The sequence below is a fragment of the Aquila chrysaetos genome, chromosome 22, assembly GCF_900496995.4.
Source record: "Aquila chrysaetos chrysaetos chromosome 22, bAquChr1.4, whole genome shotgun sequence".
Taxonomy (NCBI): Eukaryota; Metazoa; Chordata; class Aves; order Accipitriformes; family Accipitridae; genus Aquila; species Aquila chrysaetos.
In genome coordinates, this window is record NC_044025.1 from 14605431 (window position 1) to 14622694 (window position 17264).

The window sequence follows — 17264 nt, forward strand, 5'->3', positions numbered from 1 at the left end:
CAAGGAACTGTAATCCTAGTAGAATTTAAAATTCAGTTAACACCAACAAAATTGACATGCCACCCAGAACAGTTCCTCTGCTAGTTAACTGCTAGGTCACTGCTGCACAGTTTTGCAAGAAGTCTGAATCCTGGTATGGGGTAAATAATTCCCAAATCAACTACCTGGAAATATACATATTTTGAAAAATAACTGAGTTTCAACAGATGGGATGTTTATGGGAAAAAAGTGAAATACCCAAAGGATACAAAGGAAAACAGATTCAGGAGGACTGGAAGCACAGAGTACAAAGAAAGGCTTATACAAGTCAATTAATGTTACAACTTTCCAGGCCAGAAGATGCTCAATTTTGTTATGTTGCTCTGCCAAGATGAATGTAAATGACATCGAGCCAAAAAAGTTTCAGAAAACAAAATGAAAGAGCGGTGCGAAAGAGCGTTGCTTCATTGACAGTTTTAGATCCTTTCCTATTTAGCATCATTTTTCTTCAGATCTATTCTATTCCCTTTATTTGTTCTGATAGTTTTTAATAGAAATATCTTCTGTAACAAAGAACAAACTGTTTTCAAGAGATGTTTTGTCCTTTCCAGAGCTTCTACGCCCACTATTTAGGCCTGTTCATGAGGGTTCAGTAAAGCTGCAAGAGTATAGCTCTTCAAAATTCAGTTATTATGAGAGGGACAAACAGTGGGGTGTAAAAGCTGTCTCCATGGCATCCTAGGGGCAAAGGAGCCTCGCTAGTTTGTTATTCACAAATGCTGCTAACAAAGTACTTTTTTTTTTTTTTTTTTTTTTTACATGCAAGTTTTTTCTGCCAAACACCCAGGAGATTTGTTATTAGCAATCTTGATCTCTTTATTATTGCACAGCCTTTTTTTGCCCCGACTTCAGAGCTCTAAATAGGCAAGGCTGAGTCCTTGGCTAGGGAAGATTATCACAGACAAAAAGGGGAGTTTTCTCCAGTTTAGAAGTGCAAGGATCTGGCCACTCGATAATAGCTGAAAGGCTAAAATTTCAATTGTGCCAACTGAATATTAATGATGACCTGAAAGACGGCTTAATCCCAACAGAAATATCTGAAACTTATCTTATCTAGGGAAAGTTTCTTCACATTATAAGGAATCATTTCATGTCACTTTTCTCTTGCCTTATTGGTAAGGATATTTCGCTAACAGTAGCTCCATCAAGAATCCCTGTGTTCCTGTTGGGAGTTCCTGTGTCCATCACTGGGAGTTGTAATTCTCTGAATTAATAGATTTGTCAATCTTATGGTTGGAGAGAATTATTACAAGCCTTGAGTCTGATCTCCTGTGTAACATACCATAGACTGCCCTTGCTTGTTCAGAGAATCAGAGAAATGCTGGCTGGAAGGCATCTCTGGAGGCGATCCAACCTCCTCCTAAAGCAAGACCATCACCAACACTAGATCGACTGTGACTGCATCTAGCTGAGTCCTTAAAAGCTCCCACAATTAAGAACTCACAACTTCTCTGGGTAAACTGCTCTAGTGCTGCAACACCCTCTAGCAAATACATTTTTCCTGATGTCCGCCTCCTTAGCTGCAACATGCACTGGCCCCTTGCTGTGCAACCTCCTACTAGGGAAAAGAGTTCAGTTTCAGTATCTTGTTGAATTTCCAATTTCTCTTGGCTCAGTCCTCAGGTGAGGATGCCCCAGTGCCCTCTAAACTGAAGCTCTACCACTTGGCATATCAACCCTGCCATCCCGTTTTTTGTTGTCCACAAGTTTCTCAAAGATGCCTTCTCTCATTGCAAGTTGTTGGTGTAAAAGTTGAACACTACTGGCTCCAGTATGATCCAGATAGTATTCTTGACAGCAGCAGTAAACTGGAGGTCCAAGACACCGATTACTACTCATAGCTTGAAAACTGTCTGGACTACTGGGCTTTAGCAGCCTATTCGTCCAACCCATACTTTGTCAGCTAACAAATAAGAATGTTGCGGGAGTCATCAAAAACCTGCACTGTAGATCATTCTCAAGGATCAGCATACCATTAGCCTTTTTCCAGTCATTGGGTTGACTTTGCTTGTCCCTTCCACTCAGCAATAGACTAGCATTTTCTCTGAACTTACTTTTGCTGCTAGCACACTAGAGACCAGAAGGGCTGAGTTCACATTGTTACTCCATCACAGCTCTGCTGTGTGATGGCAGACAAGTCACATAGAAGACTTTTCTCATCTGACAACCAACATAGACTAGATATATATTATTTAGATTCCAACTACAGTTCCCTTCTCAAGGTAACACATCCCCTTCCTCACACAGACGGAATGAGCTGCTCTGTGGCCATGATTACCTACAGCGATTATAGAGGGTGTTAAGACAATTTACAGCAACTGGACAATTTTATATGACTGCTTAGACAAGAGAAGCCTTTGCCATAGTCCTTCAATGTAATAAATAAAATGCACATGGCCCTGCTTTTCAAGACAATATTGTACAAAAGGAACCTGCATAGACTACTTTTCAGAGCCACCAAGTATCAGAGCTGGTAAAAATAATAAATGAAAAACAGTTTTCTTGGCTCTGCTCTTGGAGAAACACAGCTTGGATTTGATTTGCTGCTATTCATGAGGGTCATGCTGTGCTCCTTTTTCATGCATATTTAAGTGGCTGTTAGCTTTTTGCAAAACATTCCCTGAACCTGCAAGTTTCATGAGTTTGTCCTGTAAGTGGATTATATTGTATTTCTCAATCAACTCAGTAAAGGCTGCAGTGCCAGGGAGCTTTTGCCATACACCTCATGGTCCAAGTTCAGAGCTCTTAGATGCAGTGAAGCAGCAGGCATGTTCACGCTCGGCATATTTGTATCAATTAACTCTTGCAGAAAACAGCTAACATTCACATACATTAATTGTTCATCACTTACAATGACTCTTCTGCTCTACAAACCCACCAGGGCTTCTTCAGTTTTTCCAAAGCTTAGTAACCTGTGCAAGTTCAATTCCTCAAAAAAAGTGCTCAGGGAAATGCACTTCTCATGTTTGGTAGGATTAAAAAAAAAAAAAACAAACAAAAAAACCCCCCAAAAAACCAAACAAAAACCCACCAAACCAAAAAACTCCATGAACTGTGCTATTTTGCTCTCCAGAAGAAAAAACAGAAAGCATTAGAGGCAGCACCAAACAGGGCTGCATGAGAAACAGTGTGGAAAGGCACCTGCTTCCGAAGGAGGGTGTTGATACAGCAATAGGCTATTACCTCCCTCACAGCCGGTGGCATTTGAATGTCTCAAATTTGCTGCCTCCTTTATTAGCCGAGATCCTGCTAAGCTCATTGCCAAGTGACAAGGGATGCCATCCTGAGAAGTGGGAAGGAAATACCAAGGGTGGGTGAAGAAGGGTCTTGTTTGCTGCTGAGGGGAGGGGATGGCTTTCTGATCCATGCATGCTCTGATCAGTCGATATGAGCTTCTTATTCTTCGGAAGCAGGCTAAGGGCTCAATAAGATGTTATTTAAGCCATATCCTAAGAGAGAGGACAGGCTGAAGGGACATACCCCATGCTGAGAATGAATAGGGAAAGATGGTGAGGACATTTGCCAAAACAAGTTCTCAGGAGTAACAAATCTTTCTTGTGCAGATGCTATTGCTTTAATAAGAATTCAGAGCTGGGATGTGTCAGTGTTATTCCTGTGTTGCAGAAGGCCGCAGCCCTGGAGGAGAACCCTCAAGCTTTGAGCACTGACGTAAGAGATGGATCCCCCGACCTCCCAGGGCAAGTACTGGGGGAAAATAAGCTGTTAAAGCAGCGAGTCCCCCTCCCAAGCACGCAGCTTGCTGGCACCCTGTGAAAATCAAGGGAGACTCTCAGAAAGATAAATGCTGAGATGTTAAAAAAAAAAAAAAAAAAAAAAAAAAAAAAGCATGAACCCCAGCAGCTTTGATACATGGTTTTGTTTAAAATCTCTTAACTTATTACATAAACTATCTGTTTGTGAAATGGTAGGCCTTTTAACACTTTACAGCATTCAGGAATTTCCTTTCCTGGCCACAGAGTTCAGCTGTCCCCCCTCCATACATAAGGCAGCAGGACTCCTGGAGCAGCATCTCCAAACTTAAATCGAGTCCAAGCTTATTAGCACATGTTTATCACCTTAGATTACATCAACAGCAGTACAATCTGCTTCTGGGATGCACAGTTTTGCTAGACAAAATTGCAGAAGAGTCACTGGGGCTGTTTCAATTACTTCAAAATGACGACACTTAACTGCTTCAGAACAAAGCACAGCAAAAATCTTCCACTCTTGCTTTTTTTTCCCTGACACCTGGTACAGCATCATTCATGATTCACTGCATTGCAAATGCAATTTTGTTTTGAGGAGTTTTACTTCTATGGCTCACTAAGAGGCCTAATTGACGCTTTGCACAATAGCCCTGTTTTCTTTGTCTCTTGCTATATATAGCATAACAAATGTTACCTTGTTCCTTGTAATGAGTTTATGGATACTGAGCTGTTCAGACAAATCAAGCTTTGAGCCCTAGTGCTATTTTTTCTGAGAACACCCAGATAACGAAGCAGTGCCGAGAGGTTTGAGATGTCCATTGCATTGCACCGTGGGACCTGACTGTGTAAGTGACTTCTCCAGAGGCGAGGCGGGGGAGTTCCCATTTACAAGCACCCACCAGAGTCACTGGTGGGGCTCTGAAAACTCCAATGCACATAAAGGAACATATACTTCATTACATCTCTTAGGTGAATTTTGGCTATCTTCAACTCAGCCACAAATGGAAGAATGACATTTTTGCTTTGGAAAGCGGGGAAACAGCTGGGTGAGACAGCACCGCTCACTTGAGCATAGAAGTGGGTGTTGTGAAGAGATTGGGGATTTTGAGTGTCCTCATGTTATACTGTGTAAGCAGGGTGGGAACGGCTCTGCTGTTTGGCTGTTTAATGATTACTGCAGGTTTTGAAGTTAATTTGGGTACCTCTGAAGAGAATAAAAATGGTATTCATCAATATAAATTGAACCCCAGTACAACGTGTGGTCTAAGCCATGGACCACATTCTGCACGGATTTGATTGCTGTGTTGACTTTATCCCTTCCCTAGGCTGGAGTTTGTGGTAGGTAAAGCTCTCTTTACCAACTGGGAAATTTTAAAAGACTGATTTTGAGAACTACTAAACTTCTGTCATTAAAATAAACAAACCTTTCCTCCCTTCTCATTTGTTTCTCTTCTTTCTAGTCATTTCTGGTTGTGATAACTCACCATCATTACAGTATCTGAACACCATCCACAAATGCATTAATTCATTTTTCCCCCATATGATTTTTCCTCTCTTGGGAACAGAGAGGGAGTTGAAACTACATGAGGGGTTTTATTGTAAAGTATTTATTTGTGTATTTTATGACTGCTTATTGCTTATTAAAGGCAAGGTCAGAAAACTACGCATTGTGTTTGCCATTGAAACTGGTGAGGCTGGAAGTAGTTTATGGATGCCACTGTACAGTGGCTCTTAAATCCATCAAGCTAGCTGTCCTAGCAAAGCTGCCGATACCTAGTAAGAGTCAGTAATGATCAGCCAAGCCATTGGGCACTCTCATCACAGGGTAAGTCATAATTATTTCATCATTGGGTCAACTCAAGATCTTCATCTGGCATAATTGCTACTGCTGCACTGACATTAACTAGGCTACATGAGTTTACACTGCTAGAAAATTTGGCCCAATATATTCAAACTGGAACGATTTAAAATATAAATTCAATTTCTTTTCTCTGCTGGAATGCATCAACTCTTACAACTCCAGGAAAGAGCTGTGAACTCCCCTTGGCTTATGTGAGGATTTCAGATGAATGCTGAGTAAAGCATGGCGATTTGCATTTCACATTGGCACAGCCTTGCCTTTTGTTTCCAGACAAATGTGGATTTAACAGTAGACACCGGGCATACAAAAATAAAAGCACACATTAACATACATGCCTTTTGGTTTCATCATCTGACCTTACGTGACATAAATCCTACAGACAATTACTCTTAGCAAACAAGATTACTTACAACAGCAACGTGTTGTATATAGTGTCAAGCTTAGAAATACAGAGCAAATTAGCAGTGCGTGAATGCTTCATTTGTTTTATACATCTTAGGCTGGTCTTACCATCAGAGATAGGGGTAGACAGTTTGCTTCTCTCCTTTTTGTTTTGTATTAAAAAAGCACAATGCAAACAGAAGGCAGAACTGGCTATTTATATCAGCTCCATCGGAAGTGGTGACAGGTATAATTACAGAGGAGAAATTACAGGGCTTATTTCAGTGGCATTTCTCCTGCTGTTCCAGGGAAGATAAAAGATTGAAAGTGTTCCTGACATATCTCCAAAGCAAAGATGCTTCAGTGCACTGTTCAGGTTATTTTCAGGTTGATTAAAAGCTACCTTCTCCAGTCCTCAGTAGGGAACAGGCTGCGTGGGGTTTGCCTGTTGGCTTGATCACCTCCAGGACACCGATTCAAGCAAGCCTGCTTTTTGTGTTAGGATGCGCACTGCCAGGTAGGGAAACACTGTGCTAAACTCATCTTATCAATGGCTCTGCCAATCTAATTGCTCTGGCCCTCACCACTTTTATTTTGCCCATCACATACAAGATGTGGCTTTGTACTGAGCAGCAGGAGCCTCACGCCAAGCTCATTTCTACAAAAGCTTTGCAGAGTTGGCAGCTGTTTTTGAGTTGCACCTAATCTCGGCCAGCTTCCCCAATGCTGGGATGGTGTTGTCTAGTATAAACAGTCCTTGGTATTCACGTGAAGTCACCAAAAACTGGACCAGATTAAGACCCACCATACTATTTCCATTCCAATACCACAAGGACAGCAGACAAACTGACAGTAGCGAAGGCAGAGCCGAGTTAAGCATTGCGAGCAGTGGAATTAGATGACACCAGAGCTCACTGGTTCAGGGCTGTTCTGCAATGATTTCAGCATCCAGGAGTGCATCACTTTGCAGCACTGAGACAGCTGCTCCCACAGCTACTGCTCCAAAAACCTTTGTCAAATGGAGCACTATGCAAAGGTGCCTGCTTCAAATTCGACAAAACCTTTATCCTTCCTCCCAGAAAATCAAATACTAAGGAGAAGACATTTAAAGGCTCTTAACAGCAAGCCTAAAGAACAAGAAGCAAGAACTGAGAACAACAATAGCTCAGTTTCTTCCTCTTGATTGGGTTGTTTGAAATAATGTTGGCTTGTTACCTAGCAACATAGAGCTTATTGCTGGACTAGTTACAACCTAATTCATATTTGTCATAATTTGTGTAATCAGAACTGATCATAAATAAAGACTGAATACAATCAACTGACTTATGTTTGCAATTAGAATCAATCTAAATCAGAGGACATTAACAGCTCAGTCATAGGTTCTGGCTGACTTATTCCCATTTTGATACTTCCACTTGGATATTTACCATATTGTCCCTTACTATAATCTCCAATTAGGGCTCTGGGCGTATTCAGCAAGACATGTCTCTAAACAGAAGTGAAGGGCAGCATTATACCCAACTTTGGCTAGACTTTCTTGGTCAGTTCCATTCACTTCCCCATTTCAGGTATTTTTATTACTAACTCTCCTAGGCAATTCACACCAGCTAAGTGAAACATTCAGTACTCCCCCATCTTGCCTTTGTCAGCCCTGAGCATTAGAGGACTAGCTCTGCGACTGGTGCCCAGTGCAGAGCTCACACAAGTGACAATGCTGAATTACCTCAATACCTGTCCCAGTATCTCTGCTACGTAGCATCTTCACTTGCTGTCACAAAAGGCTTTGGTGGCATATGGGTATATGGCTTACACAGCAGCTCTCTTTACAGCTGAGCTATTACACACATACAGGACTCATCTGGCAGCTGAATGTCTATCATATAGCCTGGCAAAGGCAGCTGAGCAGGAAACCTCAAGGATCTGAGGCTGCTTAATTGAGAGATAAGATTAGTGGGGAAACAGTCTCCAAATATGTAAAAGGAAGGTGCAGAGAACTGGTCTCTGTGCTACCTGTAGATGAAGCAAGAAATCAGAAACAATGTGCAAGAAAAGGTACCCGGACAGCAGAGCACCGCTCAGGGGTCAGGACCACAGAGCACAGAAATAGCACTTGGGGAGGCTCTGAAACAGGGTAGGGATTGCCCCCGAGTCACATTTGGTTGCCTGGCTCCCCATTTGCTAACCAGGCGAAGTCCTTTGATCCTTACACACTCTAATCCCCAGTGCACATCACCATCTTTGAGAGTCAGTTTAATTAAGCTGGCAGACATGTGAGAAGAGTGGTTGGGTATGGCACAGCCAACCTGCACAGCAAGGCAGGCCCACCTGCCTCACACAGACATTATTTTCCCTGAGCTGCTACAGCAGCCGCCTGTTCCAGGGACCAAAGAGTCTCTTGCACCTTCTCTACTCCCCCTGCGGATGTCTGCACAGGAGATGAGTCTGGCCCTGTTGTTCTCCACCTCTAAATTTTGTCCTTGGTGGATCTTTTCATTACACAAAGGAAATTTGTTCATATAAAAGAAAAATAAATCTTGCACTGCAGAGAGGCAGCTCTGAAGAGTGATTTACGGAACAGTAGATTAATCTATGTACTCCTTATGGTCTGAGCATCTTGCCTCTTTCTCCCAGCACAACTGCAGAAAGCCTTAACTTTGAGAATTTCCTGCTCATCTGTCACATTCACAAACCTACAGGCTTATTGCATACAGTGCAGGGTATCCCCTTCACTACTTCTCCCTAGAAGGGAAACCTTTTTCTAAACAGATGCGATGGGGGATCATGGCATTAAATACCTGCCTGCGCAGGTACACGAGGAGGGGCCCAAACGCTGCATTAGCTGTTCAGAAAATTTGCTTTCTGCCAGGAGCAGGAAACCCACTGCAGGATGTGCTGTCAAGCTTGGGAGTTAAAGTAGGACTCCCAGCCCCTTAGTGTTTTCAAAAAACCAGAGACACATGCAACCCTCCAAAATGAGAGTAGACACAGCGTTCTCTGCACAGCCTTCATCTGCAAAGCCCAGTGAGGCGGTGGGCTCCAGCAGTGCAGAACAAGTCGTCACTGGCCTGGCTTTGGAGCAGGGCAATGCCTGAGCCACTGCTTGTCTAGCTGTCCTCATTTCTCCCTTGCCACAGGGAAGACATTATCGAAATAGCCCCATTTTTCTGGAGCAGCTTGTTCTGCAAAGGTGTGGGGGGGCAGAGAGCAAAGTCTCTCTGCTCTGATCTCCTGCTCTCGCATGAGGAAGGGTAGGCAAGTTGTTCCCGTTTCCTCCACCAGCTTCAAATCACACCCAGCATGCCTTGGTCCCTTCCCTTCTTTTAATGCCCTGCCTGGCCAAACAGAAACTGTGCCACTACAGCCCCCAAGAGCTTCCCCTACGGCATCTCACAACAGAAATGAGCTACCTACTCTCTTCCTCCTCCTCCTCCCCCCTCTCCTCCTTTGGACTGGAATAAACTTGGCAGGCCCAGCCAAGTCTTTTCCATCTGTGCCTATCCAAATTAGTATAAACAAGAGATGTCAAAATAACTTGCCTATGTAACACTCACTCCCCTTTTTGCTAACCTGGAATAGTTTCTCACAGGCTGCATCCATCACAAACTGCAGACATCTTAACATGGTGCATCACTGCTTCCAGCTTGTGGAAACCAGTACTAACACTGCTAAAGGCAAAGAGCTCAAACATATCTCCCCCTCCCAAAAATTAATTCAGCCTAACATAACTGATGGTGAGATTTTATTCTTGTGACTTCAGACATGACCCAGGAGCTGAATTCATATGCATCACCGAGGCACTGAGAACAGAACAGACCACATGCTGAAAACAATATGCATTTGTGGTAAGAGCAGCACAAGCAGCACTCAGGCCAGGTGTAATGTGGAGGGAGGCTGCTCAGAATATCTTTCCCCTCCTTTTGGATACTCTCACTCAGCCCTTTGACAGCCAGCAGCAAATAGAGAAGCGTGGCTTTCCGTAAATGACTGCACATGCTGTCTCCTGCTGGGAAAAAATATGAGATGCTGGGGAACGCGAGCAAAAGCTATCCTTCACCAGAGCACTTTCCAGGACCCATTCCAAAGGACGCAAAGCTCCCCCAGGGCCATCACCATCCTCCTTGAGGCATGGGAACATCAGCACCCTCCAACAACATAACTTGCTCCAGAAGTGGACAAGCTTTCTTCCAGGGCTCGTAGGGTGGGTTTCTGAAGTTGCCCTTTCATGGCAGGATGCTAGAGAAAGCAGCAGTAGGAGAGGCTGTCCTGCATTATCCTACAGGTGATGCTTTCCTCACCTATGTCATTGCGCCCTTCTGTAACAGTTTCTTTTTAACCTGCAACTCTCCTGGGAAGAGCAGGACTGTAATGGATAATAGATCAGCAAATGTCTTCACAGGATTAGTGTTCTGGGATCATCTCAGCAACTGTCCAGCTTTGCTATTTGAGTAAGCAAAGATGACCGAGAGAAACCTGAAAACTCAGATATGACCTGGACTAGGCTGAGAGTTGGAGAGCTGATTCTTGTCCTATTTCCGTCTGTGTAATCCTTAATGTGAGGCGCAAGTGTCTGAGTCTTAAGCCCATTTCCCCGCATAGTACTTATTACAGGCTCTAATTTACCAAAGCCTGGACACTGATCTCCCCTGCCCTGTTACAATTTGGCCTTCTGTACATGCCAAATCTAAATCACATCACCAGCTTCATGATAGCTGAGCTTTTCCTTTAATGCTCCAACTTACAAGTTCACACAATCTGAAATGCTGTCTCAGCATCTGCTCATAAAAACAAAACTGTATTTTTTTTAGTCCTAAAGTTGGGGAGGGGTATCAAAAAGATGTGGCCCTACTGAACTTTAGGGCTCAGAAAACCAAAGATTATTAACATGTGCTTAAAGCAATCTCACTATCTCTGGGATTCTGACTCAGGAACCCTGAACATCTGGTACAGCCAGCACTTCTGCTATGAAGGAACTTGGCAGGCAGGTTTGTGCATCTCTGGGGCGAGTTTGGGAGAGTTTGTAGCTAAAAGGATGAGCCTTATTAAGCAATAAAAGTAATCCCATAGTATTCTCTTCATTCCAGGGAATTCCAGTTATTAAACAAAAATAGAAGCTTTAAAGAACACTTAAGCCAGCTCTGGCTGATCCTTATGTAGGAAGTTTGAGAAGGTGAAGATAACTGAAGACATTAACTAATAAGCAAGTTTCTTGTCACTCCCTATGAAGCAGCTAGCACAGGCATGTTAGTAACTAGAGAGGATGACAGATCTGACTGACAGCCACTGAAATGCATAGAGCAGACTGTCTGCAGGACCCCTCAGCTCCACACTGGGGTTACAGAGGGGTCAGCTGGATCCTCAAAATCTGACTGGTTTGGGGGATTTTTTTTTTTTTTTTTTTTTTTTTTTTTTTACCTTTTAGCATTGAGTCAATTAAAAGGTAATTCTTCTGTTAGGAGAAGTGGACACTATAGACATCTCCGTTCACAACTCGTTCTCCCATCACAAATCCTTCAAAGAAAGCATTTGGGGAACTGCATAAAATTTAAGTGCTTTGATAAGCACCTAGTTGAGTTTTTTTTTTTAAGGGTAACAGCTGACTGATAACATTTGTTAAAGGCTGTTCTTGTGTCACTTCTGACAGTAGGATGGATGCACTTTAAGCCGTTTAGGTAACTTCAGAAAATTCACCCATCAGCTTACTTTGTGCCACCTAGCTGCTCTAGCTAATTTTCTTTTGGTGGTGTTAATTATTGTACTGTCTGTTAAAAGACATTTTCACTACCCTTCAATCCCATGAAATGACAGCAAATTGCTGCAGCAGGAGCAGTAAAAAGAAGACTGTTCCCCCTTTAAAAAATTCATAGTGAACTAAAAGGACAAGGAAAAAAGTAAATTTATTATTCACTAGAGAACATATTTTGTTATCCTAAATAAACACAGCATCAGTACTCAAAGCCAGTCTGGAACAGCAGGCAAAGGGAGCTCACAGGATAACAGGTATTTATGCACTGCTTTTAAAAAGGAAGCCGATAGTGATGTGTCATGAATCTGAATAAGAATTTTTTGTGGTTTCGTTTTTGTTATTTTTAAACAATCTTAAAAATTTTGATTTGCTTTTGAATTTGGAAGTTTTGTAAAATACTGCCTTGCAATTCTGCAGTTGGAATTAACATTGTCACATTGTGATGTGTGAGGTTAAAACTGACTTTTCTGTTTTACTTTAAATGCACCAGCCTGAGAACTGCAGTGGTTCAGGAGTTGATTCATGAGATACTCATATGTCACTGGGGCAGTAGCATCTGGTAGGAAAGCAAGGCAGATGGGTAAGGGTGGTAACAGTTTCAAATATCTAGTTTTAATCTGCTGCTACAAACCTGCAGAGGCCCTAAATGACTTATGCCTTGTCTAACTGTACTGAGATAAGCGGAGGGGTCCAACTTGCTTTGTGTAAAAAAAAAAAAATAGTAACAAAATGTGAGTTTATATTGGCATAGACTGGATGGGGGAAGGGGCAATCAATTACTCCAGGAAAGATGCTAAAGCAGCATATCCACGCTCAGCTGGCACAAATATATTATTGAAGAACAGTTATAAAAAGCAAAACAGAGTCACTTATGGTTGCAAAAAATGTTTTTCCATGATGTTTAATAAAGGTATTTTTCAGATAGAGTGGAAAAGTCATGGAGCTTACTTTTTACCAGGGTGCTGACTAAGCCTTTACATATTTGAAAAGTACCATAAGCGCTTAGATCCTATTGAAATCTTTACCCAAGCTGATCCAAATAATGCCTGTGTCTTTAGGTTGTTTGTTGTGGCTTTTTTTCCCCTTCTTGCTCAAAATCTTCAGTTTTTTTGTTGTTGTTGTTTTTAAAGGTAAGCTTTTTTAAATGTACTTGCAGTGGTCAAAATGGAAGCGTGAAGCCTCAATGCAAAGCCTGTTTTCACAGCTCTGTTGTGCAGATGACACATGTATGTCTACAGCTGCACTGACTACTGCAGGTGTAGAAGAGTAATAACAGGTAGGAAGCTGTATTGTACTGCAAAAAATCTTTGTTGGAATGGCATTGTATTCCTGACATGATCACCACGTTTAATCCCTTTATGTACACCACCAGCTGGTTCGGTAGAATGACCTCCCATTTGTTCTCCATGACTTACCACATATTGGAAGTATCAGATAAAGAATAAATTTATACCATTTTGCTCATCCTCCGACACCCACATTTGTGCACAATTCAGACCTCAACATTGATGTCTCAGTCTTGATTATAATGCATTGTCATTGCATTTATATCTGAATATTCTTCCTAGCAGATTTGTTCCAAGAAACATCTGCACCTTGAAGAAGTAAGCCCCATGATTTTTACTACATGCCAGAAAATTGCTTTATTTAATATGAATTCAGGAATACGAAAAAAGTCTTCTACAAGTATGAAGGAAGCCTTTTTGCCTTTAGGTACAGAAAATATTGTTAGATATCCAAAAAATAAAACCAGTATATGCACTTGAATAATCACATGTGCTGCTGTAGAAATTGCTACTACCACTGGAATACATAAACTAAACCAAGTGAAATTATGCAGCTGCTTCCTTATGAAAATAGCTTAAATCAATGCATTCTTCCTGCTAAACCCAATGCATACCAAGTAAAATCAATCCCTTGCCTTCTGCAGCACTTAGCTATGTTGTCACTTACATAGATAGCATTTCATTGCCTAAGCAGGAAACTTTATTCATAAATACACATTTTAATCCCATCAACATATATTAAATGCAGCTAATATAAGTGTCATTTTTGCAGCATGGAGCAGAAAATTCTTTTATTCTTTGAAACAGATACCAGTTTTGTCTTGCATTTGACATAGTTGATGGCAATAGCACTTCAACTCCACTAAACAGAAATGGGCCAAGAGTGAGCATGTCAGGTAGATGCCATTACTGGAAGTGAAACTCCAGAATTCAGTGGAACTGCTCCCAGCTCTGGATTCTGTGACACTGTTACAGCAGATGGGAAAGTCTGTAGTAGTCTCTCATGCAAATTTAAAATAGGGAGATTTAATAAATGAAACATACTTAAAAGTCCATCAGTAGCCTGGTCTTATTTCTGATAGTTGATTCAATTTATTCAGTGATATCTTATTTTCTGTTCTCCGCATACTGAATACTTTTTAGTAATATAAATGTTGAAAGAGTATGCTATCATTATAGCCTAAGGATAAGGCAGGTAAAACTTCTAGGGAGAAGTTATACCTTTTAATAAACCAAGTGATATAGGTGGAAAAAATAGACTGGTCTTCAAACATATAAGACCTTTATCAATGATACTCCAGAGGTGCAGGCTACCTTTCCCACTCAATGTTTCTAATTTATTACTACAATTGGGTCATACCTACAACCATTTTTCTCAACTCAATTTAGCTTGATATTTATTCTTATCTGTACCAGAACAAATGAAGTAATTGTGCAGCCAAAACCTTGTACATTTTTTAGGGCTGAAGATATATTCTTTTCTTAGACAATGACTCTCTGCAAAAACAATGCCACACAATAGCACACATTCACTCTCAGCTCTTGTCTGGGAGAAGTTGATTTTGACAACAGAAGAGAAGAACAAGACTCCTGGTATCCACACCAGCAAGGGTCTGTAAGATGTGCAGTGAACAGTACATTTCTGATCAGTCAAACAGTAGCCCTAATGTTTAGATGCAACTACCAACCTTGCTTTGTATTGAATAGAAGGTCTTATCTCTTGGTGCTATTTCTTCTGACTGTCTCAAAAGACATCAATAGATGATGCTGTGTTAATCTCTGAACTTTATTCACATTTTCACGTTCCCTTTACAATCAAGGAAGTGTGTTGTTACTTTTCCTTAAAGGAAAGCTTGAATTCAGAAACGGCTCTCCAGCACATGAATTCTTGCCTAATACTATGGCTGTAAAATCTCAGCCGCTTTGGGTGGCCTGGATCTCCTAAATAGCAACTCTCAGGTTCAGCTCCTCTTGAGGTGTCCTGCTGGACTTAGCAGAAAGTCTAAGGAACCAAAACTGGACCACAAAGCAGACCATACAACATTGTAAGCCAAGAAACAGCACCATCAGGTTGGGGCTTACTGCACACAGCTGTGCACAAGGACAGGGGCCTCAAACGCGTGCTCATGACCTCAAGGAATGGAGTAGGGGCATGAGAGTACTGCTAACAATCAATATTGATTAGAGATACTTATTCCCATCACTGTCAAATCTAAACTGGATCCAAAGTTCATCCCAAAGGGAAATCTTTCTAGGTGTAAAATTATCTGCTCCCTATCACTCCAGAAAAGCGGGCAATGATTTGAATGAGGATGCTTGCAGCTAAATACAGCTCCTACTTAGATGACTAATTTCACAGTGGAACATCTCCTTAAGGGCTGGGGCAAAGGGACATTAGACCCCTGGATGGGAGTTACCTGGTCTTCACTTTATTTGCCTCAGTTCTTCAGCTGTAAAACAAAGTTAATAGCACACTTCCAAGAAGCATTATGAAAATTACATTAAAGGTACTGGGGAAATCTGATAGCCCTGGATCTGCTAGAGGCTTCCTAATGTGTCTGAAAAATAGTACAATCTCACTACCTTATTGCTTGCAATATGAAATCCTTCTCTAGACAAGTCACACTTTTTTTGCATGTTGATCGTGTAGTAAAGAAAGTTTTTACTATTGATATATGTCTTTAATCATTTTTATTTGTTATTGACAGTACATGGACTGCAGTCACTGGAGTTATACAACAAGTAAGGGAGTGGGAATGAGCCTGTATTAAGTATGCTTGCATTTTCTGAAATCCATTAGTCCTGCTTGCTGAGCTGGTAGGAACTGGGGATGCTTCAGCAGCAGCCTGCTTAGCCACAAAGTGGGGATGGTTGAGCAGGGAGCTCCCCATATGGCTCTGTACCCATCTGGGCTGGTCGCAATGGGAACAATGGTGCTGTCCCCTGCACCAAGTGACAACCAGCCATCTGTAGTGATACATAGGTCACCACAACACATTGCCCATGTTCCAGTTATGGGCACAGGGGAAAAAGAAACCAGAATCTGCAGGGGCCTGTCCTGTTACACCCTGGTTTTAAAGCTGTAGCAGCAATTTGATTATTTCATCCTTGACCACAAGCATGAAATTAACTTAGGTACTAACAACCTAACCAGCCAGCTCTAGGATTTCAGGCAGATGTTGAGACTCCATGATGCGCACTGGCAAGTGGCTGTACTTGTACAAATATGCCTGTAGACAACTGCTGGTGTGGAGACAGGAGCAGGTTAGGCATCGGTGAAATTCAGCCCAGAGCATGCAGCAAAACTGTACCAGATGCTCTGAGCCAGCTCATTTCCAGTTTACATCCACAGTTTTGGCCTTTGCGTCTGTTACAAAATTAATTCTCAGCAAATGTGTCTTTGGAATCATTTGCTACAGTTCATATCTACGTAAACTGTATCACTCCATCTTAGCAAGTCTCAGCTAAAAGCAGATTTGCTTTCATTAAAGGTCCTTACTTCATTCCTGTGATAATCAGTATTATTATCTGTGACCATTATTAATCACAGCCATATGGAACAGCCAATGGAGGAAAGAAAAGCCACAGTGGTCTGAAAAGTGGATTTACAGTAAATTTTCTCACATGGAGATCCCCGAGATGCATTTTGTGATGTTCTGACAGACAGACCAAAAGCCCACCAAGTGAACTTAATTTCATCCAGGACAAAGTTCCTTTCAACCTCTCACCTCTCCCTCTCTCATCACCCTTATTCCTCCTACAAAGCCCTGATTCTGCTTTCAGTTATTTCTATTCGCTGTCTGGTCCTGCAACATCTCAACACTAAGACAGCTATGAGCACATTCCAGCCTGGAGATAGGTTGGTACATTTAGCAGTAGGCTCAGCTAGTCTGGGATAACATTTGGTACCCTGTTGGAAAGCCGATTTAGTTTGCAGTGTTTCTTTATACACTCTGCAGATGTTACCACTTCATCCCTCAGCCCCTTTACAGACTGTTGATAAATAGTTTAGAAATCTCACCACTAAAATCCCCCACTGATCCTAGTATTGATCCCAGTTTCTAATCCATGGCATAACTTTGCCTCTCGCATCATATTTGTTTCCTGAGCAGCTACAGAAGTGCTTATTGATGTAGTGTGACACCAGCATTCATGTACCAGGAAAGTGCTCCAAGCATAAACGGTTTGGCATACAGCGAGTTATAGCTGCCTCCACCCTAAGAGATCTGGGATGATTTTACTTTGTC